Source organism: Macaca fascicularis, chromosome 2 (assembly GCF_037993035.2).
Source record: "Macaca fascicularis isolate 582-1 chromosome 2, T2T-MFA8v1.1".
Lineage (NCBI taxonomy): Eukaryota > Metazoa > Chordata > Mammalia > Primates > Cercopithecidae > Macaca > Macaca fascicularis.
The window spans coordinates 41,625,082-41,652,730 of record NC_088376.1 but is presented as its reverse complement, the minus strand read 5'-3'; the positions used below and the strand labels follow the sequence as shown (position 1 = coordinate 41,652,730).

The window sequence follows — 27,649 nt, the reverse complement described above, 5'->3', positions numbered from 1 at the left end:
GATTTAAAATATACATAAGTTTCATAAGTTGAGGATACTTGTTTGTGTTCTTTCTTAGTCATCTAGTCTCTGGTACTCTCCCTGCCTTGACACCACCTCCCTTCCCAACCTTTTTAAAAACAGTGGTTTAATTGTCTGCTTGCAGAGGTGGATACTTTTTATTCTGGTGGAAGACTGGAGCAGTGGGTGTTTGTTTACAGTTTAAGATGCCCTTTAGGATCTGCTTTCCTTGTTTCCTCAGGGCTGAACTTTCTGAAAAGGTCTGATCTAATGTGGTCATACCAGGTTTGACTGTATCTTTTATTCTACTTCTGACATTGCTGTCAGTTTATCGTAAGATTTTTCTTTCCTACATTTCTTTTAGCTAAAGAGTTGGCCATGGGAAACTCCGCTTTATTCACATACACCTTTATATTAATATATTAGAGTGTGTGAATATTTTCCTATATCCAACATTTATTGAGAGGATATGTGTTGTGTGCTGTATGAGGCACTGGGGTTGCAAAGTTGAAGAAGGTTCATGGCTCATAGTTTTAAGAAACTTCAAGAGAGACTGGCAAATGAACAGATAATTCTGATATGTTGGGGTAAATACAAATGATAGATATAGATCCTATCTAGGGTATTGTGGATCACAGAATAGAGCAGGATTAGTACTCAAAATACAGTACGGGGACCCCGAGAGGTCCCTGAGCTCTGGAAGGTCCAAACCGTTTTTTTTTTTTTTTTTTTTTTTTTTGAGACGGAGTCTCGCTCTGTCACCCAGGCTGGAGTGCAGTGGCATAATCTCGGCTCACTGCAAGCTCCGCCTCCTGGGTTCACGCCATTCTCCTGCCTCAGCCTCCCGAGTAGCTGGGACTACAGGCACCCGCCACCACGCCCAGCTAATTTTTTGTATTTTTAGTAGAGACGGGGTTTCACTGTGTCAGCTAGGATGGTCTCGATCTCCTGACCTCGTGATCCACCTGCCTCAGCCTCCCAAAGTGCTGGGATTACAGGCGTGAGCCACCACGCCCGGCCGTAACTTTTTTTTTTAAAATAACAATACTGACATTATTTGACCTTTTTTCTCTCTTTTTTTCCCTCACAAATTAACAATGGAGTTTTCCACAGGCAAGGTAACTTGTTAATATCTCAATAGAGATGAGAATCTCTCCCTCCCACCCTCTTTCCCTCCTTTCCTTTCCTCCTCTATCCTTTCCCCTTTCTGCTTTCCCCCTTCCCTTTTCTTTCTTTCTTTTTTCTTTTTTCTTTTTTTTGAGATGGAGTCTCTGTCACACAGGCTAGAGTGCAGTGGTGCGATCTTGGCTCACTGCAACCTCCACCTCCTGGGTTCAAGCAGTTCTCCTGCCTCAGCCTTCCGAGTAACTTGGTTTATAGGCACCCGCCACCATGCCTGGCAATTTTTGTTTGTTTGTTTTTGTTTTTTGTATTTTTAGTAGAGACAGAGTTTCACTATGTTGGCCAGGCTGGTCTTGAACTCCTGATCTCAAGTGATCCACCCACTTCGACCTCCCAAAGTTCTGGGATTATAGGTGTTTAGTAACTGTGCCTGGCCCCCCTTTTCTGTCCTTCTTTCTTTTTCTCCTTTTTTGTTTTTGTTTTTAGAAACAGGATCTTGCTGCTTTGCCCAGGCTGGAGTTCAGTGGCACCATCATAGTTTACTGCAGCATTGAACTACGTTCAGGTGATCCGCCTCAGCCTCCCAAGTGGCTAGGATTACAGGTGTGTACCAACACACCCAGCTATTTTTTTTTCTTTTTTCTTTTTTTGAGACGCAGTCTAGCTCTGTTGCCAGGCTGGAGTGCAGTGGCCCAATCTCAGCTCACTGCAATCTCTGCCTCCCGGGTTCAAGTGATTCTTTTGCCTCAGCCTCCCAAGTAGCTGGGACTACAGGCATGCGCCACCACACCCGGCTAATTTTTGTGTTTTTAGTAGAGACAAGGTTTCACCATGTTGGCCAGGACAATCTCTTGACCTCCTGATCCCCCTGCCTTGGCCTCCCAAAGTGCTGGAATTACAGGTGTGAGCCACTGCGCCCGGCTAATTTTTATTTTTATTTTTTTTTAGAGATGAGATCTGCTATGTCGTCCAGGCTGTCCTCCAACTCCTGTGCTCAAGCAGTCCTGCTTCCTTAGCCTCTCAAAGCTTTAGAATTACAGGCATGAGCCACTGCACCTGGCCTGTGACTGTTTTCAACTATAAACATACACCTCTTCTGTCATTCTTACAACTTTGAATATGGGTAATTTTATCCATTTAATGCATTGATAATGGCTGTGGCATGATCCAGAAGCACACAGTGAACATAAAATGGGGAGGCTCTGATATTTGATACAAATTACTATGGTACAACTGCTCATTCCTGTGTAGATTATTGTTATTTTTAAAATAATACTCTTGCTATATCACCTCATTTCATTATTATGGGTACCTGTTCTACTTGCTTTTTTGACTTCTCATTTCATTTTTACTGTGCCTAGAGAATTTTGTTAGAAGTCTTACCCCTAATTACCTGTTTGAGAATAGGTAAACTTTTATTGAACTTACTGTAGTAAGTGGGCTACATCCTACATAATACATTGAGTACGAAGAAAGGGCATGGGGGATTTTTAAAAATGCTTCCTGAATCTGTTCTGTTTTAGTGTGAAATTTATATGTATGTGATTTTGAAATAATTGAGAATTAATAGAAAAGTTAAAAAATAGGCCGGGCACAGTGGCTCACGCCTGTAATCCCAGCACTTTGGGAGGCCTAGGTGGGCAGATAACCTGAGGTCAGGAGGTCCAAGACCAGCCTGTCCAATGTGGCAAAATCCTATCTCTACTAAAACTACAAAAATTAGCTGGGCGTGGTGGCGCACACCTGTAATCCCAAGTACTTAGGAGGCTGAGGCAGTAGAATCACTCGAACCCAGAAGATGGAGATTGCAGTGAGCCAAGATTGCACCACTGCACTCCAGCGTGGGTGATAGAGTGAGACTCCATCTCAAAAATAATAATAATAGAGTTGTAGCTGGGTGCAGTGGCCCAAGCCTGTAATCCCAGCACTTTCAGAGCCTGAGGTGGGAGGATTGCTTGAGCCCTGAAGTTTGAGACCAGCCTGTACCACATAGTAGACCCCATCCCTACAAAAAAAAAAAAAATGCTGGGTGTGGTGGCACACGTCTGTAGTCCCAGCTACTCAAGAGGCTGAAGCGGGAGGATCCCTAGAGCCCAGGAGGTCAAGGCTGCAGTGAGCCATGATTGCACCACTACACTCCAGCTTCGGTGACAAAGACTGTTTAAAAAAAAAAAATAGTGTCATGGGTTAAAAGTTATCCTTAAGACTCTTCTATTCTCCAGTAGAAGAAGTATTTATATTACTAAATGAGAATTGTGATTATTAATAAATATTATAAAGATGATAAAGTAATGTGGTAGATAATGACCTAGGTTGCTATCTTAACTGTGAGACTATATAGAATGCCTCTTAGAAGAGGTAACTTTGAGTTAAAACATAAATGTTATGAACAGAAGACCTGGAGGCAGCACATTGCAAACGGAAGGAACAGCATGTACAAGAGCCTTACATTAGGAACAAAATGTGAGGAAGAGAAAATATACCAGTAAGGCTAGAGAGTAGTTGAATGAAGAGGAAAGCAGATGAGGTCAGGGCCTGGCATGTCAGCTTATGCCTGTAATCCCAGCACTTTGAGAGGCCGAAGTGGGTGGATTGCTTGAGCGCAGGAGTTCAAGACCAACATGGTAAAACCCTGTCTCTGCAAAAAAATAACAAAAATTAGGCAGGCGTGGTGGCACATGCCTGTAGTCTTAGCTACTAGGGAGGCTGAGGTGGGAGGATCCCTAGAGCCTAGGAGGTTGAGGCTGCAGTGAACAGTGATCGTGCCGCGGCACAACAGGCTGGGTGACAGAGCAAGACACTGTCTCAAAAACAAACAAAAAAACAAGAAAAAAGATGAGGTTAGTTGTAGACAGATACCAGTTCATATAGGGTAGGTCATTTTTAATATCATGTAGGGTCTTAGTAGTTCATAGTTGTAATGCAGGTAGGGTTACAGCAGGAAGCCTTTGGAAGGTTTTAAGCAGATCACTCTGGTGATCTGATTTATGCTGTACAAGGTACATTCTGGTTGATATGGTGCGCATTAATTGTAGAGAGGTAAGATTTGACTTGGGAGGCCAAGGTGGGCCTATCACAAGGTCAGGAGTTCAAGACCAGCCTGGCCAATATGGTGAAACCCCATCTCTACTAAAAACACACAAAAAAAGTAGCTGGGTGTGGTAGCAGGCACCTGTAATCCCAGCCTCTTGGGAGGAGAATTGCTTGAACCTGGGAGGCAGAGGTTGCAGTAAGCTGAGATCGCACCACTGCACTCTAGCCTGGGCGACAGTGAGACTCAAAAAAAAAAAAAAAAAAAGGTAAGATTTGAAGTAGAGACGCAGATTTGGAGGGTGTTGGAACAGCATAGCCTCAGCGTCCTGAGTAGCTGGGATTATAGACATATGCCACCGTGCCCAGCTAATTTTTGTATTTTTAGTAGAGATTGGGTTTCGCCATGTTGTCTTGAATTTATGGGCGCAAGTGATCCTCTGGCCTCCCAAGTAACTGGATTACAGGCTTACATCTCTGTGCCTGGCTTGGTGAGGCTTTTGTTCAGAAGAGACAGGAGGATTTGTATAGCTAGAGGAGAAAAAGTTGACACTGACCCTGAGAGAAGCAACATGGAATTATGGAGAAAATATCCTTTTTCAAGGGGACTAGTGTTAGAGATCTTGGGTTGATGACTTTAGTGAGGTGGGCAGTGCTAAGGTCTTAGTTCCAGAGATAGTAAAAGAATAGGCCCTGTTATTGTGTGTTTGTGTTGATAGTATTTAGGCCCTATTTTGGTTCATTTATTTACTAATCTGTGTATTGTAGTAATAGATTATCCTGGAGTTATAAATACTTCTAAATACAAAAAAACAGTGGAAAATCTCTCTCCCACCTATATCCCTCAGCTGCCCTGTTTCTATTCACACCATTCCTCCAACACTCCACCCCACCCAGGAAACTATTGTTCAGTTTCTCATGTAACCTTCTAGAGTTTCTTTATATAAATAAAGACAATAAAAATACAGATTCTGGGCCCAGCGCAGTGGCTCACGCCTGTAATCCCAGCACTTTGGGAGGCTGAGGTGGGTGGATCACGAGGTCAGGAGTTCAAGACCAGCCTGACCAACATGGTGAAACCCTGTCTTTACTAAAAATACAAAAATTAGCCGGGCTTGGTGTTGCGCGTCTGTAATCCTAGCTACTTGGGAGACTGAGACAGGAGAATCGCTTGAACCTGGGAGGCAGAGGTTGCAGGAGCCGAGATCATGCCACTGCACTCCTGCATGGGCAACAGAGTTAGACTCCGTCTCAAAAAAAAAAAGAAAAAAAAGGCGGGGCACGGTGGTTCACGCCTGTAATCTCAGCACTTTGGGAGGCCAAGGTGGGTGGATCATGAGTTCAGGAGATCGAGACCATCCTGGCTAACACGGTGAAACTCCGTCTCTACTGAAAATACAAAAAATTAGCCGGGCGTGGTGGCAGGCGCCTGTAGTCCCAGCTACTCGGGAGGCTGAGGCAGGAGAATGGCGTGAACCCGGGAGGCGGAGCTTGCAGTGAGCCGATATTGTGCCACTGCACTCCAGCCTGGGTGACAGAGCGAGACTCTGTCTCAAAAAAAAAAAAAAAAGAAAGAAAAAAAAACCCCCCCAAAATACAGATTCTGGCCAGGTACAATGGCTTGGGCATGTAATCTCAGAACTTTGGGAGGCCGAGGCAGGTGGATCACTTGATCCCAGGAGTTCAAGACCAGTCTGGGCAACGTGGTGAAACCGTCTCTACAAAAAATACAAAAATTAGCCGGGCGTGGTGGTGTGCCTCTGTAGTCCCAGCTACTTGGGAGGCTGAACTGGAGGATCATCTGAGGCCAGGGAGGTCTAGGGTGCAGTGAGCCGCTATTGTGCCACCACACTCCAGCATGGGCAACAGGCTGTCTCAAAAACAAAAACAAAAACAGACAGATAAATAAATAACTACAGATTCTTGTTTCTTTCTTTTTTTTTTTTTTTTTGAGACGGAGTCTCGCTCTGTAGCCCAGGCTGGAGTGCAGTGGCCGGATCTCAGCTCACTGCAAGCTCCGCCTCCCGGGTTCACGCCATTCTCCGGCCTCAGCCTCCGGAGTAGCTGGGACTACAGGCGCCCGCCACCTCGCCCGGCTATTTTTTTGTATTTCTTAGTAGAGACGGGGTTTCACCGTGTTAGCCAGGATGGTCTCGATCTCCTGACCTCGTGATCCGCCCATCTCGGCCTCCCAAAGTGCTGGGATTACAGGCTTGAGCCACCGCGCCCGGCCAGATTCTTGTTTCTTTCTATCTTTACCCTACAATCCACCAATCTCAAAGGTAGCATATTATAGCTGTTATTTCGCAAATTGGTTTTCCCACCTTCCCCCTTGCACAATGTGTTTTTCACTTAAGAGTAGAGATTTACACAGACAATCTTTCCATAGAGTATATAGGATTTTTTTTTTTCTTTTTCTTTTTCTTTTTCTTTCTTTTTTTTTTTTTTTTGAGACAGAGTCTATTTCTGTTGCCCAGGCTGGAGTGCAGTGGTGCGATCTTGATTCACTGCAACCTGGGCCTCCTGGATTCAAGTGGTCTTTCCACCTTGGCCTCTGAGTAACTGGATCACAGGCACATGCCTCCACTCCTGGCCCTGGATTTTATTTTTAGGAGTAGTTTTAGGTTCACAGCAAAGTTGAGCAGGGGTACAGAGAGTTTTCACATACACCCATTACCCTACACAGTCATAACCATACCGACACATTCATAGTCTCCGCCGCTATCAACATCCTGAATAAACAAGTTTGTTATTTTTGAGTTCACCAATTTTCTTACTTTTGGAAAAACAATCAGCTTAATGTACTTTGAAATTGTTCTGAAATTTGTTTTATAATGTTCCTCTCATTTAAAAAATTCATCTTCATCAAAAGACACCTTAAAGAAAGTGAAAACATGGCGCACATTTTGGGAAAAATAATTGTAATATATGTAATAGGGAATTAGTGTCCTAACCAGGGCTGGCTTCATGGGTGTGCAATCTGTGCAGTCACGCAGGACCCCTCATTTAGATGGTTCCTGTGCTTAGTTTATTGGTAAGCTGTCACTGTCTTGAAATTCTTAATTTTTGAAAAAGTAGTCCAACATTTTTATTTACTTATTTTAAAATATTTTTATGGTGAAAAATTTATATTTGGAATTTGCCAGCTGAACTCAGTTTAGGTTATTCCAGTTTTGTTGGCAACATTCAAAGCATCATAGTCAGGAATCTGTTGAACATATGCCTTCTCTCTGTCAGATCCGATCCTGTGTTGACCTGGGCCATGTCAGTGTCCTAGAGCTTCTTCACAGCTTGTTTGATCTGGCGCTTGTTGGCTTTGACATACACAACTAATGCAAGTGTGGTGTGGTCTTCCGTCTTCTCATTGGTCAGGGTTAAGCCTGTTTTTCTTGGGAGTGCTCTTCCTAGGATATTTTGGCTGCAGTGTCTTGGGGCAGCCTGAAGGTGGGTAGCATGCAGATATCTTTCAGCAGTGTGTTTTTGGCTTTTGAAGCCTTTGTTTTGGCTTCAGCTTTGGGAGGGGCAGGGCTTCTTTTTTCTCTTTGGTGCCATCTTGGTGAAAAGGCCTCACATTTTTATTTTGCACTGTGCTCTGCAAATTATGTTGTCTGTCCTGGTCCTGAATATATAAAGCCTAATAATTAGAAAAATCCAATCCAATAAGAAAATGGCCAAAATCTGAGAGCAAAGATCTTCAACCTCATTAGATCTTCAACCTACATATTTTAAAAAGTGTAGCATTAACAAGCGATTACATATATAAGTAATAAAATTTACCTGAATTAATTTAGCCCATTTAGATTAATACTTTTGTCTTCAACCTTTTTTGTAGTGTATGTTTTAACTGGAAAAAGTCTTCCATGAAAACGTCACTTTTAAAAAATAAGTAATGTCATCTGTTTTCCTGAAAGACTGAAATGGGGGTGATCATTCTTAGGTAAGTATCCAATTTTGTATTTGTAATTATTTATATATTGGTTAGAGTATAAATCTTTTTTTTTTTTGAGGTGGAGTCTTGCTGTGTTGCCCAGGCTAGAGTGCAGTGGTATAATCTCGGCTCACTGCAACCTCTGTCTCCTGGTTTCAAGCAATTCTCCTGCCTCAGCTTCCTGAGTAGCTGGGATTACAGGCACATGCCACAATGCCTGGCAAATTTTTTTTGTATTTTTAGTAGAGATGGGGTTTCACCTTGTTGGCCAGGCTGGTCTTGAACTCCTGACCTCAAGTGATCCGCCCACCTTGGCCTCCCAAAGTGCTAGGATTACAGGCATGAGCCACTGCTCCCAGCAGATTATAACTTTTAGTTAACCTATATGGTAGGGAGTGGGAGTGGGGGGATGCTAGGTCTTGTTTGAAGATAGTCTGTTATGGAGGATTGTGTTTCCTACAGAGTTAAGAACAGAGCTTCATGAAGCAGAGAGGAGGGTCAGTAGTGTTGAAAGCTCTTTAGGCAGGTTAGTTGAGAACTGAAGAAACTTTTGGATTTGGCATTTAGGAATTCATTGATGATCCCAGCAGGGACCATTTCAGGGTGCTGTTTATGGCTGAAAATCAGCTTGCAATGGAGTGAAGAGTAAAGAGGAGGTGATAAAATCTGAATATTTTAGCTAATTTATTTATTAAACCCATATGTGATATAGCTGCAGCCATCACTTCCTTAAGCACTGGAGTTATAGTTAGGGTAACCATATATCTGGTTCAAATCTCCTATAGATCAATTAATGCCCAATTATTTTTATTTTTATTTTTTTGAGACAGAGTCTTGCTCTGTCATGTAGGCTGGAGTGCAGTGGCATGATCTCGGCTCACTGCAACGTCTGCCTCCCATGTTCAAGTGATTCTCCAGCCTCAGCCTCCCAAGTAGCTGGGATTATAGGCATGTGCCATCATGTCGGCTAATTTTTGTATTTTTAGTAGAGACGGAGTTTCACCATGTTGGCCAGGCTGGTCTCGACCTGCTGACCTCAGGTGATCTGCCCGCCTCAGCCTCCCAAAGTGCTGGGATTACAGGCATGGGCCACTGTGCCGGGCCTTTTTTTTTTAAGACAGAGTCTCATGCTCTGTCACCTAGGCTGGAGTGCTGTACCATAACCTTGGCACACTGCAACCTCCACCTCCCGGGTTCAAGTGATTCTCCTGCCTCAGCCTCCCAAGTAGCTGGGATTACAGGCGGCCACCACTATGCTCCGCTAATTTTGTATTTTTAGTAGAGACAGGGTTTTACCATGTTGACCAGGCTGGTCTCGAACTCCTGACCTCAGGTGATCTGCCCGCCTTGGCCTCCCAAAGTGCTGGGATTACAGGCGTGAGCCCGGCCGAGATAGTTTTTTTTTTTTAGGAAAATGGGGTCTCAGTCTATCACTCAGGCTGGAGTCCAGTGATGCGATCACTTCTGGGCTCAAGTGATCCTCCTGCCTCAGCCTCCTGATGGGATTGCAGGTGTAAACCACCATGCTCACCCAGCAAGAGGTGATTTAAAGTATACAAGAAGGTATGCATAGGTTGTATGCAAAGACTATACAATTTTATATCAGGAACTTGAGCATTTCTGGATTTTGGTATCCACAAGGGTCCTGGAAACAATTCCCCACAGATACCACAGGTGACTATATATTTATTGTTTATCTTCTCTGTCCTCATTAGAATATCAACTCCATGAGAAATGGACCTCTGTTTTTGTTCACTGTTGTAACCCTAGCAGGTAGCAGAGTTCTTGGTATATTAGTAGATGCTCAGTAAATATGTATTCAATCTATAATGGTCTCCAGTGCCTTGATGCATACCCTTTATCAATCCTGCATCTCATAGACAGTTATTTCAACTACCAGTGTCAAATTTCTCATGTTTACCTAAAAGGTTATGCTAGCTAAATTCATACTGCCTGCCATGTCATGCTAGCTTATCTCAAACTAGGCCTTTACTATTGCTCAGCAATCATATTAAGTTTCTCCACCGTCGTCTCTGGCCTGGTCAGTTGCAACAGCCTCTTAATTGACCTTTGTGCTTCGATTCTGCACCTGTAATTCATCTTCAATAAAACAGAGGACTCTAAGGCATATATCATATCATATCACTTTTATGCTTAAAAATTTACAAGATGGCCGGGCATGGTGGCTCACGCCTGTAATCCCAGCACTTTGGGAGGCCGAGGCGGGCAGATCATGAGGTCAGGAGATCGAGACCATGCTGGCTTAACACGGTGAAACCCCATCTCTACTAAACAACATACAAAAGTTGGCCGGGCGTGGTGGCGGGCGCCTGTAGTCCCAGCTACATGGGAGGCAGAGGCAGGAGAATGGCGTGAACCCGGGAGACGGAGATTGCAGTGAGCCGAGATCGCACCACTGCACTCTAGCCTGGGAGACAGAGCGAGACTCCATCTTTAAAAAAAAAAAACAAAAAACTCACAAGATGCCAGGTGCGGTGGCTTACGCCTGTAATCCCAGCACTTTGGGATGCCAAGGCAGGTGGATCACCTGAGGTCTGGAGTTAGAGACCAGCCTGGCCAATACGGTGAAACCTGATCTCTACTAATAATACAAAAAATTAGCTGGGCATGGTGGTGGGTGCCTGTAATCCTAGCTACTTAGGAGGCTGAGGCAGAAGAATCACTTGAACCTGGGGGGCGGAGGTTGCAGTAAGCTGAGATCGCAGCATTGCATTCCAGCCTGGGCAACAAGAGTGAAACTCTGTCTAAAAAAAAAAAAACCTCAAAAGACTTAGAGTCTAAACACCTTACCACAGCCACAGAATACTACGTGGCCTGGCTCTGCCTACTTCAATATGAAATTTTTTTAAGAGATGGGGTCTCAGTATGTTGCTCAGGCGGGTTTCAAACTCCCAGCCTCAAGTGATCCTCCTGCTTTGGCTTCCCAAAGTGCTGGGATTACAGATGTGAGCCACTGTGCCCAGTCAAATTCTTTAATCTCATCTCATGACACTATGGTCCTCATCCACCTTATTGCAGAAACACTGAAATTCTTTCCATTCCTCAAACACAATCAGCTCATTTCCACTTTGAGGTTTAAACTTTTTTTTTGAGACAGAGTCTCGCTGTGACACCTAGGCTAGAGTGCAGTGGTGCGGTCTCGGCTCACTGCAACCTCCGCCTCCCAGATTCAAGCAGTTCTCCTGCCTCAGTCTCCCGAGTAGCTGGGATTATAGGCATGTGCCGTCATGCTTAGCTAATTTGTGTATTTTTAGTAGAGACGGGGTTTCACCATGTTGGCGGGGTGGTCTCAAACTCCTGACCTCACGTGATCAGCCCACCTTGGCCTCCCAAAGTGCTAGGATTACACGCGGGAGCCACCACGCCTGGCGAGGTTTAAACTTACATAGCTTGATTTTCTTTTAGCTTGGCTAAATTCTTGTCTTTCAGATCTTAATGTCACCTCCTCAGTAGAAGACAACCAGTCACTGTCAACTGCCATATTTTAATTCTTTTCATATCACATTACAATTTAGTATTGTTTTTGTTCACTCCAGTGATTAGCTCCACAAGGACACTAATCTTGTCTACAAGAGTGCCTGGCACAATGCAGGTGGTCAGTAAATATTTGGTGAATTTGGTAGCTGCCCTACAATGTTTTTCCTAAATGCTTTCTTCTCCCAGGATCCCAACCTCACCACTAATTAACTATATGCCGAACAGATAACCTCAATCCCTACATTATTAAAAAAGTAAGATAGGAAATCCTACACTTAGCTGGGTGTGGTGGCACACACCTGCAGTATTGGCTACTCAGGAAGCTGAAGTGGGAAGATTTCACGAGCCCTGGAGTTCAAGGTTGTAGCAAGCTATAATTGCACCACTGCACTCCAGTCTGGGCAACAGAGGTATGACCCTGTTGGAGGGGAGGGAGAGAGAAAGAGAAGGAGAAAAGAAATCCTACAACTTCTTCCTCTTTGCCTAAAAATTCCTTAGTATATCCTCTCTTCCAGTCCTCTAGTTTCTAAGCAGAAAGATTGCTACTCTGATAAGAGCTAAACCCTCTACCTATGTCTTTGATCTGAGTCAAACCTCTTACCTCTTCTGAGTAAAAACGTAATCACTCTCTTTAATATTTAAACTACATGCAAGCTAAGTACAGTGGCTCACACCTGTAATTAGGCAGGCATGGTGGTGAATGCCTGCAGTCTTGCTTACTTGGGAGGCTGAAGTGGGAGGATTGCTTGAGCCCAGGAGGCCGAGGCTGCAGTGAGCCCAGATGCCACCACTGCACTTCAGCCTGGGCAACAGAGCGAGACCCCATCTCAAAAAACAAAAATTATCTCAATGGTAACCTGGAAAATGAAAAAAAATTATAATACCTGATACAGTGTAAATGCCTTTGAATAGGTGTTACTGTATTATTTAGGGAATAATGATAATAGAAAAAAGTCTGTACATGTTTAGTACAGGCACAACAGAACCATTACCTGATCCAGTATTTTCTTTTGTTTTTAAAATTTTTTGTTGCCCAGGCTGGAGTGCAGTGGCGCAATCTCAGCTCACTGCAACTTCCACCTCCCTGGTTCAAGCGATTCTCCTGCCTCAGCCTCCAGAGTAGCTGGGATTACAGGCATGCACCACCATGCCTGGCCCCCATCCAATATTTTCAATTCATAGTTGGTTGAATTCACGGATGTGGCACCCACTGATACAGAACACACAGATATGGAGGGCCTACTATATAATATGTTGGGTGGTGATAAGTGCTATTTTGAAGATTTATACCTTGTTTGCTATTGTCATGAAGGTATGGAAATATATTAGGGAAAGGTAGACATTGAAGGAGGGGTACGTTTACTAAGGTGAAGTTAGGGAAGACCTCTCTGATTAGGTGACATTTGAGTTGACAGCTCTAAATGAAGTGAGGGAGCAGGCCCTCTGGGTATTTTGAATAGGGTGGGGGGGGCATTTGAGACTGAGGGAACTTAAATACAAAGTGTTCGAGGCTGGACGTGCTTGATGTGTTTTATGAGCTGCACAAGGGCCAGTGGGACTGCACTGAAGTAAGTGAGGGTGGAGGTAGTAGGAGCTGACATCATCGTAGTGAATGTGGTAGAGGCTTGAGTCAGGTTGTAGACCAGAGTCAGGCCTTTGGTTTTTCTTCTGTGTGATGGTGGAGCTGCAGATCCAGGAGTGAGGTGGGAGGTGAAAGGTCAAGCTGTGGCTGAGAGGTATAACTTGAGGCTGAAGAACTGTGAGGCCGCCAGGTACAGTGGCTCACGCCTGTAATCCCAACAGTTGGGGAGGCTGAGGTGGGCAGATCACTTGAGTTCCAGACCAGTCTGGGCAACATGGCAAAACCCCATCTCCACAAAAAATGTAAAAATTAGTTAGGTGTGGCGGTGCATGCCTGTAGTCCCAGCTACTCGAGAGACTGAGGCTGGAGGATTGCTTGAGCCTGAGAGGTGGAGGTTGCAGTGAGCCGAGATTGCACCACTGCACTCTAGCCTGGGTGACAGAGCGAGATGTCTCAAAAAAAAAAAAAAACCCAATGATGAGGTCAGATGTTTGAAGTATCTGAAAGTGAAGATGAGAGAAGAGGGTGTACCATAAAACAGATTTTTGAACACTGCAAGGAGGTAGGAAGAGTAGAAAAAGGTGAGTTGGAGGCACAGAGGGCCTGTAAGTTCATAATGGACAAGTTTATTTGGCTTCAGGTTTTTCGTTTTGTTTTGTTTTGTTTTGTTTTTGAGGAGGAGTCTCACTCTGTTGCCCAGGCTGGAGTGCAGTGGTGTGATCTCAGCTTACTGCAACCTCTGCCTCACAGGTTCAAGTGATTCTCCTGCCTCCTGAGTAGCTGGGACTCAGAGTTTTTTCTTTTGTTTTGTTTTTTGTTTTTTGTTTTTTTGAGACGGAGTCTTGCTCTGTCGCCCAGGCTGGAGTGCAGTGGCGCAATCTCGGCTCACTGCAAGCTCTGCTTCATGCATGGGTTCACGCCATTCTCCTGCCTCAGCCTCCCAAGTAGCTGGGACTACAGGCGCCTGCCACCACGCCTGGCTATTTTTTTTTTTTTTTTTTAGTAGAGACGGGGTTTCACTGTGTTAGCTGGGATGGTCTCCATCTCCTGACCTTGTGATCCGCCGGTTTTGCCCTCCCAAGGTGCTGGGCTTACAGGCATGAACCATTGTGCCTGGCCTCAGGGTTTTTTTGGGGAAAAAAAAAAAGTGAAGTATACACAATATAACATTTACCATTTTGCTTTTTTTTTTTTTAAAACGAGGACAGGTTTTTGCCCTGTTTCTCAGGCTGGCCTCGAACTCCTGAGCTCAAGCAATCTGCCCACCTTGGCCTCACAAAATGCTAGGCTTATAGGTGTGAGTCACTGCACCTGGGGAAAATGTAACCGCTTTTAAGTGTATAATTCAGTACATTCACAAAAGTACATCACCCCTGTCCATCTCTAGAACTTTTTCATCATCCCTAACCAAACTCTATACCCATTAAATAATAAGTTCTCATTGCCCCCTCTTCTTTAGTTCCTGAGAAACCACTGTTTTATTTTCTGTCTCTGTGAATTAGACTACTCTGCTTCAGGTGCCTTGTGTAAGTGGACTCATAGAATATTTGTCCTTTTTTTTCTGACTTATTATACTTGGCATTATGTTTTTAAGGTTCATTCATATTGTAGTATGTAGTAGAATTTCATTCCTTTTAAAGGCTGAATAGGCCGGGCCCGGTGGCTCACGCCTGTAATCCCAGCACTTTGGGAGGCCCAGGCAGGTGGATCACGAGGTCAGGAGTTCGAGACCAGCCTGGCCAACATGGTGAAACCCCGTCTCTACTAAAAATATGGAAGTTAGCTGGGTGTGGTGGCCTGCGCCTGTAGTCCCTGCTATTCGGGAGACTGAGTGAGGATAAGCTCCTGAACCCAGGAGGTGGAGGTTGCAGTGAGCTGAGATCACGCCACCATACTCCAGCCTGGCGACAGAGAGAGACTCTGTCTCAAAAAAAAAAAAAAAAAAAAAAAGGCTGAATAATATTCCATTGTATGTACACACCATATTTTTTTTTGTCTATACCTCTGTTGATGGTGACACTGGTGCTGTTTCTACCTTTTGACTGTTGTGACCAGTGCTGCTGTGAGCACTGGTGTACAAATCTGAGTGAATCCCTGCTTTCATTTCTTTTGCATACATCACCAGAAGTGGGATTATTAGATCATATTGGATCATATGCTTTAATTTTTCTTTTTGTTTTTTTCGAGATAGGGTCTCACTCTGTCAACCAGGCTAGAGTATAGTGGTGCAATCATAGTTCACTGCAACCTCCACCTCCCATGCTCAAGTGATCCTCCCACCTCAGCTTCCTGAGTAGCTGAGACTATAGGTGCCCACCATCACACCTGGCTAATTTTTTGTATTTTTAATAGAGATGGTGTTTTGCCACGTTGCCCAGGCTGGTCTTGAACACCTGGCTCAAGCTGTCTGCCTGCCTTGGCCTCCAAAGGACCAGAAACAGTAGGCACTCAACAATATCATGCTGGGATTACAGGCATGAGCCATCACAACCCACCATATGCTTTAATTTTTTGAGGAACAATCCTGCTGTCTTCCACACTGGCTATATCATTTTATATTTCCACCAGCAATACACAAGAGTTCCAGTTTCTCCACAGCTGTGCCTGGGTTTGGTTTTATTTAAAAAACAAAAAACAAAAAACTTTTTTTTTGAGACAAAGTCTTGCTCTGTCACCCAGGCTTGAGTGCAGTGGCATGATCTTGGCTCACTGCAACCTCAGTCTCCCGGGTTTAAGCGATTATCCTGCCTCAGCTTCCCAAGTAGCTGGGATTACAGGTGTGTGCTACCAGGCCTGGCTAATGTTTGTATTTTTAGTAAAGACAGGGTTTTGCCATGTTGTCCAGGCTGGTCTCAGACTCCTGATCTTAGGTGATATGCCTGCCTTGGTCTTCCAAAGTGCTGGGATTACAGGCGTGAGCCACCGTGCCCAGCCAGTAATATAGTTGTGGTTTTGAATAATGGAATGTTTTAAGTTTATTTCCTTAAAAGAATGTTTATCATACACTGTTTTCTAGTAGTTTTAGAAGTAGCACAAATCCTTATGCTCTGCTACAAGGTCAGAACTGGTGAAGAAAGTTGTCTTCGGTCAGGCGTGGTGGCTCACGCCTGTAATCCCAGTACTTTGGGAGGCCAAGGTGGACAGACCACCTGAGGTCAGGAGTTAGAGAGCAGCCTGACCAACATGGCGAAACCCCATCTCCACTAAAAATACAAAAATTAGCCAGGTGTGCTGGTGCATGCCTGTAGTCCCAGCTACTTGGGAGGCTGAGGCAGAAGAATCATTTGAACCTGGGAGGCGGAAGTTGTAGTGAGCCAAGATTGCACCACTACACTCCAGCCTAGGTGACAGAGCAAGATTGTGTCTCAAAAATAAAAAGAAAGAAAGAAAGTTGTCTTCTAGTTAAATTTTAGTGAGAGATTCTCACAGGAATTAAAATTCTGGGGCCCTAAAAAATCTTAAGTATGCTTTGCCATAAGCTTAAGGGACTGTGTCTATGTTACTTGGCTGTGTGTAGGCATGAATTTGATCTTTTAGGATAGGACAGCAATTGAACAAACTAGATTTTTTTCTTTTCTTTCTTTCTTTCTTCCTTCCTTTCTTTCTTTCCTTCTTTCTTTCTTTCTTTCTTTCTTTCTTTCTTTCTTTCTTTCTTTCTTTCTTTCTTTCTTTCTTTCTTTCTTTCTTTCTTTCTTTCTCTCTCTCTCTCTCTCTCTCTCTTTCTTTCTTTCTTTCTTTCTTTCTCTTTCTTTATTTTCTTTTCTTTTTTTTTTTTTAAAAAAAAGAATACACTTGTTAACCTCCTGTTTGGAAATTTTACAAGGAGCCAGAGAAATTTTCACTTTGGTGTTTACTGATTGATTGCGTACTACCTTAACTGTTGGAAAAATATGTTCCCTATTCAGATGAATGATAAACCAGTAAAAGCTATTAAAGGGAAAAAATGTGATGGGATTACAGCTGTCGCAGAGAGGTTTTTGAAGCTTTGCACTTTGTGTGCAATTGTCATTAAGATAATGGAAATTTTGAAAGATGATCTTAATGTCTTCAACATTGTTATAATTAGGCTTTTTTCTTGGTAAATGATGTGTCTTAATTTGGAAAGTTTTCGTTTAGGAGCTTCTTCTTTTTTTTTTGAGACGGAGTCTCGCTCTGTTGCCCAGGCTGGAGTGTGGTGGTGCGATCTTGGCTTACCGCAACATCCGCCTCCTGGGTTCAAGCAGTTCTCCTGCCTCGGCCTCCTGAGTAGCTGGGATTACAAGCACCTGCCACCACGCCTGGCTATAGGAGCTTCTTATGTGAACACTATGAGTAAACAGAGTGGTATAGTTTAAACTTGCCTTCCGGTTTTTCCAAGTTCCTCTTTCTCCAATTCATTGTCTTTGCCTCAGGGTTCTTTTTCATTAATATGTATGGATGTTTATGCAGTTAGAAAAAATGTTCATAAAGATGATATTGTTGAGTGCTTAACAGTTTCTTGTCCTTTGATAACGTGGTGTGCTTTTTACTCTTACACAGAAAATAACTGTGGTCAGATTCTCATGCAGTCTGCCGTAGACAGTAAGGATATTGTGAAATAAATTCTGGCTGTCTGCATAGCATGACCTTTCAAAACTGTTTTCTTTGCTGCAAGCATTTCACTTAGCCTTTTGACTGCCACATGATAGAGGAAGTAGTACATAAAGGGCAATATAAATGGCTGCCTTGTTGATCTCAATACTGTTTTTTAAACCATGTTAAATAGTCACATATGTTATTAAATACAGTTTTATGTGGAAGATTACCAGTTTTATGCATAATAGAGTACATTTTAAGTATAATTTTATAAAACTTATAATATTTAAAATTTAAATAGAGGCCGGGTGCAGTGGCTTACTCCTGTAATCCCAGCACTTTGGGAGGCCGAGGTGGGTGGATCACCTGAGATCAGGAGTTCGAGACCAGCCTGGCCAACATGGTGAAACCCTGTCTCTACTAAAAATATAAAAAATTAGCCGGGCATGGTGGTATGCGCCTGTAATCCCAGCTACTCAGGAGGCTGAGGCTTGAACCTGGGAGGTGGAGATTGCAGTGAGCCAAGATCGTGTCATTGCACTCTAGTCTGTGCAACAAGAGCGAGACTCCATCTTAAAAAAAATAGAAAAATCACATTATTTTCAAAAAGGACCTAAATTTTTTATTCAAAGTTTTAAGGATTATTAGTGAATAGAGATTATTATATATAGCTCATGACTACAAATCTGTAATTTTTGTAAGGAAATATATATATATATATTTTATTATACTTTAAGTTCTAGGGTACATGTGCATAACGTGCAGGTTTGTTACATATGTATACTTGTGCCATGTTGGTGTGCTGCACCCGTCAACTCGTCATTTACATCAGGTATAACTCCCAATGCAATCCCTCCCCCCTCCCCTCTCCCCGTGATAGGCCCCGGTGTGTGATGTTCCCCTTCCTGAGTCCAAATGATCTCATTGTTCAGTTCCCACCTATGAGTGAGAACATGCGGTGTTTGGTTTTCTGTTCTTGCGATAGTTTGCTGAGAATGATGGTTTCCAGCTGCATCCATGTCCCTACAAAGGACACAAACTCATCCTTTTTTATGGTTGCGTAGTATTCCATGGTGTATATGTGCCACATTTTCTTAATCCAGTCTGTCACTGATGGACATTTGGGTTGATTCCAAGTCTTTGCTATTGTGAATAGTGCTGCAATAAACATATGTGTGTATGTGTCTTTATAGCAGCATGATTTATAGTCCTTTGGGTATATACCCAGTAATGGGATGGCTGGGTCATATGGTACTTCTAGTTCTAGATCCTTGAGGAATCGCCATAAGGAAAGATTTTTAAAGCAACTTTTGGAGCTCTCTTTCTGCTGCTTCTGAGCACCCAGGAGAGACTATTTTCTTTAACACTGTGAAGGGACCTGGGGAAGATAAGGAAGCACCAGCCTACTTTTATTTTATTTTATTTTATTTTATTTATTTGAGATGGAGTCTTGCTTTGTATACTCCAGTAAATGTGGTCATGCTATATGTATTCTTTTGTTTCTTTTAACGTTGGTGAGGTTCATTAATGGTGATGTATGTAGCTGTATTTTATTCATTTTTCCTATTGTAAACTAATATTGTTTATTGATCTATTAATGTACATTAAGATTATGCCTAGTTTTTTGTTACTATGAAAACTTTCCCCTTCAACATTCATGTGAATGTCATATCCTCAGATAAGCATTTTCCTTTTTTGTTTTTTGATACAGAGTCTCTCTCTGTTGCCCGGCTGGAGTGCAGTGGCGTGATCTTAGCTCATTGCAACCTCTGCCTCCCGTGTTCAAGTGATTCTCTCCACTCAGCTTCCCAAGTAGCTGGAATTACAGGCACATGCCACCGCACCCAGCTAATTTTTGCAGTTTTAGTAGAGATGGGGTTTCACCTTGTTGATCAGTCTGGTCTCAAACTCCTGACCTCAGATGATCTGCCTGCCTCCCAAAGTGTTGGGATTACAGGCGTGAGCCACTGTGCCTGGCCCAGATAAGCATTTTCCTAGAATATTATACCATGTGTTTAACATTCTTCATTGGATCTATTGTTCTTTTGCATAAAGAACAACACCTTAATTTGACCTACCAGGATCTGCATATAGCCAGCCTCCCCAGTACCATTCTGCCCCTGTTCTCTGCTTGTTGAATTCCATAAATGCTTAAGGTTTCTCAGGTCTTTGCATGTAGTCTTTCTTTCCTTGCCTAGCTGATTTCTTGTCTTACACTGTCTCTGTTAAAATATGACTCTCATGGGCCATCGTGGCTCATGCCTGTATTCCCAGCACTTTGGGAAACCAAGGCCGGGGAGGGTGGGAATCACTTGAGCTCAGGAGTTTGAGACCAGCTTGGGCAACATAGTGAGATCTTTTCTCTACAGAAAATGAAAAAATTAGCTGGGTGCTATGCACCTGTAATGGAAAGTGAGATAGGAGGATCATTTGAACTCCAGAGGTCGACGATACAGTGAACCATGATTATACCACTGCATTCCAGCCTGGGTGGCAGAGTGGGACCCTGTCTCAAAAAAATTAAAAAAAAAAAATCATCCTCTTGACTTTATCTGCCTCAATTTAACATGTTTTAACCTATTCATTTGTTTCTGAAAATAAAATAATTCTCATCAGAAGATGACAGAGGAAGAGGAGAGCTGTCGATACGTTCATTTCTGCCAGGGGATTCTGAAATGTGTTGTGCAGAGTAATGAACAAGGATAAAAATTGTTGAGCTTCAGCAGGAGTGAATGATTTGCTGGTGTCATAATGGTAGCTTCACTAATGATATCCCCCACTGCTCTTCATAATTCTGCTCTGTTTGGATGAAGGGTGATAAGGAAAACACAGTGATATTGGACTGACTGAGGGAGGATATGTGGGTTTTAATCATGGCCTTGCAGCTACCTAGACTATGTGTTTGACTAAATTAGTGAAGGCCAAATTGCTGTAACAGACCAAAAATGAATAATGGTCCAAACTGAATAGACATTTATTTCTCACTCATGGAACAGTTAAGTTGGATGGCCCTCTTTGGTAGGTGATTCTCTTTCAAGTGGTTTCTTCCATCTTGTGACTCTGTCATCCTCTATTCCACTATGACCAGTGGAAGAGGAAAGAGAAGGTGTAAGTGTCACACCAACTTTCTTAAAAGCCCTAACCTGAAGTAACACAGGTCATTTCCACTCAACATTTCACTGGAAAGAACTTAGTACATGGCCACTTCTAATTGCACAGGAAGTTGGAATGTATATCCGCTAAGTGCCCGGCCACAATCCTGTAATTGGAAGAAAAAAATTAGTCTCTGCTGTAGTGACCTTGGTATAGTCATCATATTTCTGTAGGACTCAGTTTCTAAGGTATAAGATAAGGGATCTATACTCAGGAGATTTATCACACACACACCCTTCTTCCTTACTGATTAAATTTAAAAGGCACAAGCAAAGTGTTTCCATTGTTTCTTCATTCACCTTGTTCCAGTTCAATTTGGGAGGATTATGAGATGCTAAAGGTAGTATTAATCATTGTCTTCTCATTTTATCACACCCAAGGTCTTCAAAGCCCTGTGGCTTTATCCAGGCCTGAGTACAAGCTGCATCATGGCCCTATAGCATATGGAAGCTTATAATGTGAGATGAAATAATTCTGAAGTTTTAGTTGTAGGCAAATGTATTGGTATGATACTAGTTGCTTTTGAAATATAACTTGTTAAAATATTCTACATTTTCTCTGGAAAATAAGAATTTTAAATATATTTTAAACCATCTAACAAAGTTGGCTAGAGCTTGCATCAATTTATTCATAAATTTGGACTGTGTTAGCAGTTTAGTGCAAGGAAATTGTCTTGATAGTTTTGTAACCAAAGTTGGGTAATAGGAATTGCTTTTTAAAACTTTAATTTTTTTGAGACAGTGTCTCGCTCTTTCACCCAGGCTAGAGTGCAGTGGCACAAACATGGCTCTTTGTAGCCTCGACTGCCTGGCATCAAGTGATCCTCTTTTACTTCAGCCTCCTGAGTAGCTGGGACCCTAGGTGTGCACCCCCTCACCTGGCTAATTAAATAATTTTTTTGGGCCAGGCACAGTGGCACGCACTTGTGATCCCATTATTTTGCGAGGCTGAGGGGGGCAGATCACCTGAGGTCAGGAGTTTGAGACCAGCCTGGCCAACATGGCAAAACCCAGTCTCTACTAAAAATACGAAAAAATTAGCCAGGGGTGGTGGTGGGCACGTGTAATTCCAGCTGCTCAGGAGGCTGAGGCAAGAGAATCACTTGAACCCGAAGTCAGAGGTTGCAGTGAGCCGAGATTGCACCACTGCACTCCAGCCTTGGTGACAGAGTGGGACTCCATCTCAAAAAAAAAAAAAAAATTCTGTAGAGATGGGGGTCTCGCTATGTGTTGCCCAGGCTGGCTTCAAACTCCTGGGCTCAAGCCGCCCTCCTACTTCTGTCTCCCAAAGTACTAAGATTACAGCTGTGAGCCACTATGCCCAGCCAGAAGTTTCATTTTCATTTTTATTTATTTATTTATTTATTTATTTTTTTTGAGATAAGGTCTCAGTCTGTCACCCAGGCTGGAGTGCAGTTCCATGATTTTGGCTTACCGCAGCCTCGACCTACTGGGCTTGAGCAATTCTCTCACCTCAACATCCTGAGTAGCTGGGACTACAGGTGAGCACCACCATGCCTGGCTAATTTTATTTTTTGTAGCGATGAGGTCTCACCGATTGCCTCGGTTGGCCTTGAGCTCCTGGGCTAAAGCGATTCTCTTGCATTGGCCTCCCAAAGTGCTGGAATTACAGGCACGAGCCCAGAAGTTTCATTTTTTAGAAGACATAATTTTTATGTGAAGACATAATCTTTAGATGGAGCATTGTGAGTCATGCTTGTAATATCAGCAGTTTGGGAAGCTGAGGTGGGAGGATTGCTTGAGGCCAGGAGTTTTAGACCAGCCTGGACAACATAGTGAGACCTTGTCTCTAAAAAAAAAAAAAACCAAAACACAAAATTAGTTGGGTGAAGTGGTGTTTGCTTGTAGTCTCAGCTACTTAGGAGGCTGAGACAGGAGGATGGCTTGATTCCAGGAGGTAGAGGCTATAGTGAGCTGTGATGGCACCACTGTATGATGGCACCACTGCATGACAGTGAGAGAGAGACACTTAAAAAAAAAGAAAAAAGTCTCAGAAAAATAAGAAAAAAGTTATAATTTAAAAAACTTATTTAACCCACACTGCTTTCTTTTTGGAAACGATAGTAGCATTCACAACTAAAGTAAGTTAATTTTAGTTTTTGAAAGTTAGGGCTAAGTGCAGTGGCTCATGCCTGTAATCCTAGCACTTTGGGAGGCCGAGGTGGGCAGATCACGAGGTCAAGAGATCAAAACCATCCTGGCCAAAATGGCGAAACCCCATCTCTAAATACAAAAATTAGCTGGGCATGGTGGCGTGCACCTGTAATCCCAGCTACTTGGGAGGCTGAGGCAGGAGAATCACTTGAACCCGGGAGGTGGAGGTTGCAGTGAGCCGAGATTACACCACTGCACTCCAGCCTGGCAACAGAGCAAGACTCCATCTCAAAAAGAAAAAAAAAAAAAAGTTAGTTTTCTGCTGGGTGTGGTGGCTCATGCTTGTGATCCTAACGCTTTGGAGGCCTAGATGGGTGGATCACTCGTGGTCAGGAGTTCAAGACCAGTCTGGCCAACATTAGCGAAACCCCATCTCTACTGAAACTCCGTCTCTACTGAAACCAAAAATTAGCCAGATGTGGTGGTGTGTGCCTGTAATCTCAGCTACTTGGAAGGCTGAGGCAGGAGAATTGTTTGAACCCCGGAGGTAGAAGTTGCAGTGAGCTGAGATCTTGCCATTGTACTCCAGCCTGGGCAACAGAGTGAGACTCTGTCTCAAGGAAAAAAAAAAAAAAAAAAAGTTCTCAGTGCCATTTAAATTTCAGTAGAACTTGAACCTGCATAATTAGAGATTAACTTGTTTGCTGATATACTGAAGTTATCTGTATATTAGAAGAAAATATTTCTCATGAGAAATGCCCTTGGGCCAGGCGTGGTGGCTCACACCTGTAATCCTAGCACTTTGGAAGGCCGAAGCAGGAGGATTGCTTGAGCTCAGGGCTTCAAGACAGCCTGGGCAACAAAGCAAGACGCTGTCTCTATTTAAAAAAAAAAAAAAAAAAAATTGGCCAGGTGCAGTGATTCGTGCTTGTAATCCCAGCACTTTGGGAGGCTGAGGCGGATGGATCACTTGAGTTTAGGAGTTCGAGACCAGCCTGGGCAACATGGGAAAACCCCATGTCTACCAAAAATACAAAAATATAGCCAGGCATGGTGGCATGCACCTGTGGTCCCAACTACTCAGGAGTCCTGATGCGGGAGGATTGCTTGAGCCCAGGAGGTGGATGTTGCAGTGAGCCAAGATTGTGCCACTGTACTCCATCCTGGGTGACAGAGTGACATCCTGTCTCAGAAAAAAAAGGCCGGGCGTGGTGGCTCACGCCTGTAATCCCAGCATTTTGGGGGGCCGAGGCGGGTAGATCACGAGGTCAGGAGATCAAGACCATCCTGGCTAACATGGTGAAACCCCGTCTCTACTAAAAATACAAAAATATTAGCCAGGCATGGTGGCGGGCACCTGTAGTCCCAGTTACTCGGGAGGCTGAGGCAGGAGAATGGCGTGGACCCGGGAGGCAGAGCTTGCAGTGAGCCGAGATCGCGCCACCGCACTTCAGCCCAGGCGACAGAGTGAGACTCCATCTCAAAAAAAAAAAAAAAAAAAAGACATAGAGTAAGATATGTATTTAGGAAAGTGTGGACGTGGTCATGATTCCTCCCATGATGGCAAAGTTGTCATAGGTGATCTTGGCCAGTGGTGCTAAGCAGTTAGTGGTACAGAAGGTTTGCTGGGAATTGCGAGGTGTTTTTGCACTTTTCGTGGTTCATGCCCATCACAAACGTGGGGGCGTCAGCAGAGGGGGCAGAGATGATAACCCTTTCGATTTCTCCTTTTAAATGAGCCCCAGCCTTCTACAAGGTAGTAAAGATGCCAGTGATCTCCACAATATAATCGTGGTGGCATCATCCTATTTGATTTTGATGGGAATTTGCTCCTAGAAAATGGTTATGGTATTTTCATTGATGACAAACTTGCCATTCTCAGCCTTGACTGTGCCATGGAACTTGCCATGGGTGGAATCATCATGGAACATATAGACCATGTAGTTGAGGGCAATGAGGGGGTCCTTGATGGAGACAGTATCCACTTCGCCAGAGTTAAAAGCAGGCTGGGTGACCAGGTGTCCAATAAAGCCAAATCAATTTACCTGGCCTTCACTTTCATTGTGATGTCTCAGGGATGTGACGGGTGTTACACAAGATGTGGCTGTTGAATGAGAGCAACAGAAAGTGTAATTTAAAGAAAAAAATGAGTTAATTATTGACTGTTGTAATTGCATGATTTGTTTTCATTCTAATAGGTCATGCTGTAATGATATATTGCTGTAACAAACCATCCCAAAACTTAGTGGTGTAAAACATTCATTTTATTATGCTCTGGTTCTGCAGTCAGGAATTTGGATGGGGCACACCAGCGTCAGGTTGTCTTTGGCCCATGTTGTCTGGGCGTCAGGTGGAAAAACATGACGTCTGAGGGATGGAGTCATTGAAGGCTTCTTCACTCAGAAGTTTGGCTATTCGTACTAGCAGTCAGCTGGAGTTTTTCAAAATGCTTATCCTTGGCCTCTCCCATGTGTCTGTCCTGAGCTGCTTTACTGCTTGGTGGCTGCCTTCTAAGAGTGAGCATCTCACAAGCAGGTGTCTTAAGTGAGCAAAATGGAAGCTGCAGCTTCTTAAATCTGGGAATTAGTAGAGCATTACCCCTGCTGTATTCTGTTAGAGGTCAAGCAGTCACTGAAGCCATATTCAAGGAGAGGGATCGTGCACCTCACCTCTCATCACATTTGGCAGGTCTCTCCAGATGGCAGGTCAGGTCCATGATGGACACATTGGCAGTGGGGACATAGAAGGCTATGCCAATGAGCTTCCTACTAAGCTTGGAGATGACATTGTCCACAGCCTTGGCAGCACCAGTAGGTGCAGGCGTGATGTAAAAGAATTTTGTGGCCATGTTTTAAAATCATCCCAGTCATGACAGCTGTGCTATTTATCATGTAATCATAATTTTTTTTTTAGCTAGTTTTCAATACTCTGTTAGATTATTTAGATTCTTTATTTTTTTGAGGCAGCGTCTCACTGTCACCAAGGTTGGAGTGCAGTAGCACAATCTCAGCTCACTGCAATGTTTGCCTCCCAGGCTCAAGTGATCCTCTTACCTCAGCCTCCCAAGTAGCTGGGACCACAATTGCACACCACCATGCTTGGTGTGTTTTTGGTAAAACCAGGGTTTTACCATGTTGCCCAGGCTGGAATTTTTTTGTTTTTTTTCCGAGACAGGGTCTCGCTCTACTAACAGCCCAGGCTGGAATGCAGTGCCACAATCAGAGCTCACGGCAATGTCTGCCTCCCAGACTTAGGCAATCCTCCCTCCTCAACCTCCTGAGTAGCTGGGACTACAGGTGTGTGCTACCATGCCCTGCTAATTTTTGTATTTTTTGTATTTTTTTGTAGAGGCAGGATTTTGCCAAGTTGCCCAGGCTGGTTTCAAACTTCTGGCTTCAAGGGATCCTCCGCCTCAGCCTCTCACAGTACTGGGATTACAGGCATGAGCCACCACTCCTGACCTTAGATGCTTAAAGCTTTCTTTTCATTGCTAATATTTTATCTACATTTTTTTTTTTTTTTTTTTGGAGACAGTGTCTCGCTCTGTCACCTAGGCTGGAGTGCAGTGGCACGATCTTGGCTCACTGCAAGCTCCGCCTCCTGGGTTCACGCCATTCTCCTGCCCCAGCCTCCTGAGTAGCTGGGACTACAGGCGCTTGCCACCACGCCCGGCTAATTTTTTATATTTTTAGTAGAGACGGGGTTTCGCCGTGTTAGCCAGGATGGTCTCGATCTCCTAACCTAGTGATCCTCCCCCCTCGGCCTCCCAAAGTGCTGGGATTACAGGTGTGAGCCACTGTGACTGGCCCCCAAAACATTTTTAATCCCTTGAGAGTATTCCCATAGTTTCCAGAAGAAAAAGGTATGGGTTGGTTTTAATAGCTACATTCAGTCAGGAAACATTTTAAATTATTAACTATTGTACTAGTGGTATGAAATGGATACTAATGTCATTTTTCAGTTTTTTTTTTTTTTTGAGATGGAGTTTCACTCTTGTCGCGTAGGCTGGAGTGCAATGGTGCAGTCTTTGCTCGGTGCAACCTCTGTCTCCAGGGTTCAGGTGATTCTCCTGCCTCAGCCTCCCGAGTAGCTGAGATTACAGGCGCATGCCACCATGCCCGGCTAATTTTTGTATTTTTAGTAGAGACTAGGTTTCACCATGTTGACCAGGCTGGTCTTGAACTCCTGACCTTAGGTGATCCACACACCTCGGCCTCCCAAAAAGTGCTGGGATTACAGGCATGAGCCACCATGCCTGGCCAATGTATGCTTTTTAATTTAAAAGAATGCTACATTTGAGAGTTTTGAAACTAATTTATTAGCTTATAGGGTAATGTTTTAAGTTAAATACAGGACAGTATCCAAAAGCTGTTCTGTTAATGCATAACAGATAAAGATTTCAGATCTTTTGGGATCTTAGACATAGTAACATTTAATTATTATTCTATTCCAAACCATGCAACTCCCAGTACTCATCCCATTGTGCACAGGTCATAGGCTGGGGCACTGAGGCAAGGAGGGGGTTTCATGACAGCAACATTGTGGTACTGCCTCAACTTTTTGGGTGACATAGACTGATCCCCAGACACTGCAGTCCCACACTCTTAAGAAGTTCATGTGGGTACTCTGTATTTCCCTTTTCCAGTATTCTATCCTCATCCCTTCTGG

At 43.6% G+C, this 27,649-nt stretch overlaps 1 protein-coding gene across 4 annotated transcripts in view; it reads left to right on the top strand.

Moving 5' to 3' along the window:
* Nucleotides 1–27,649, top strand: part of PIK3CB (phosphatidylinositol-4,5-bisphosphate 3-kinase catalytic subunit beta) — a 186,546-nt gene that overhangs the window by 30,277 nt on the left and 128,620 nt on the right. For 3 of the 4 annotated variants that reach the window (XM_005545909.5, XM_065539991.2, XM_065539992.2), the window contains one exon: nt 7,985–8,089. The exons of the other annotated variant lie outside the window; for it this stretch is intronic. The gene's annotated coding sequence lies outside the window, so the exon portion shown is untranslated. The remainder of the gene's footprint in view (nt 1–7,984; nt 8,090–27,649) is intronic. 4 annotated transcript variants of the gene reach the window in all.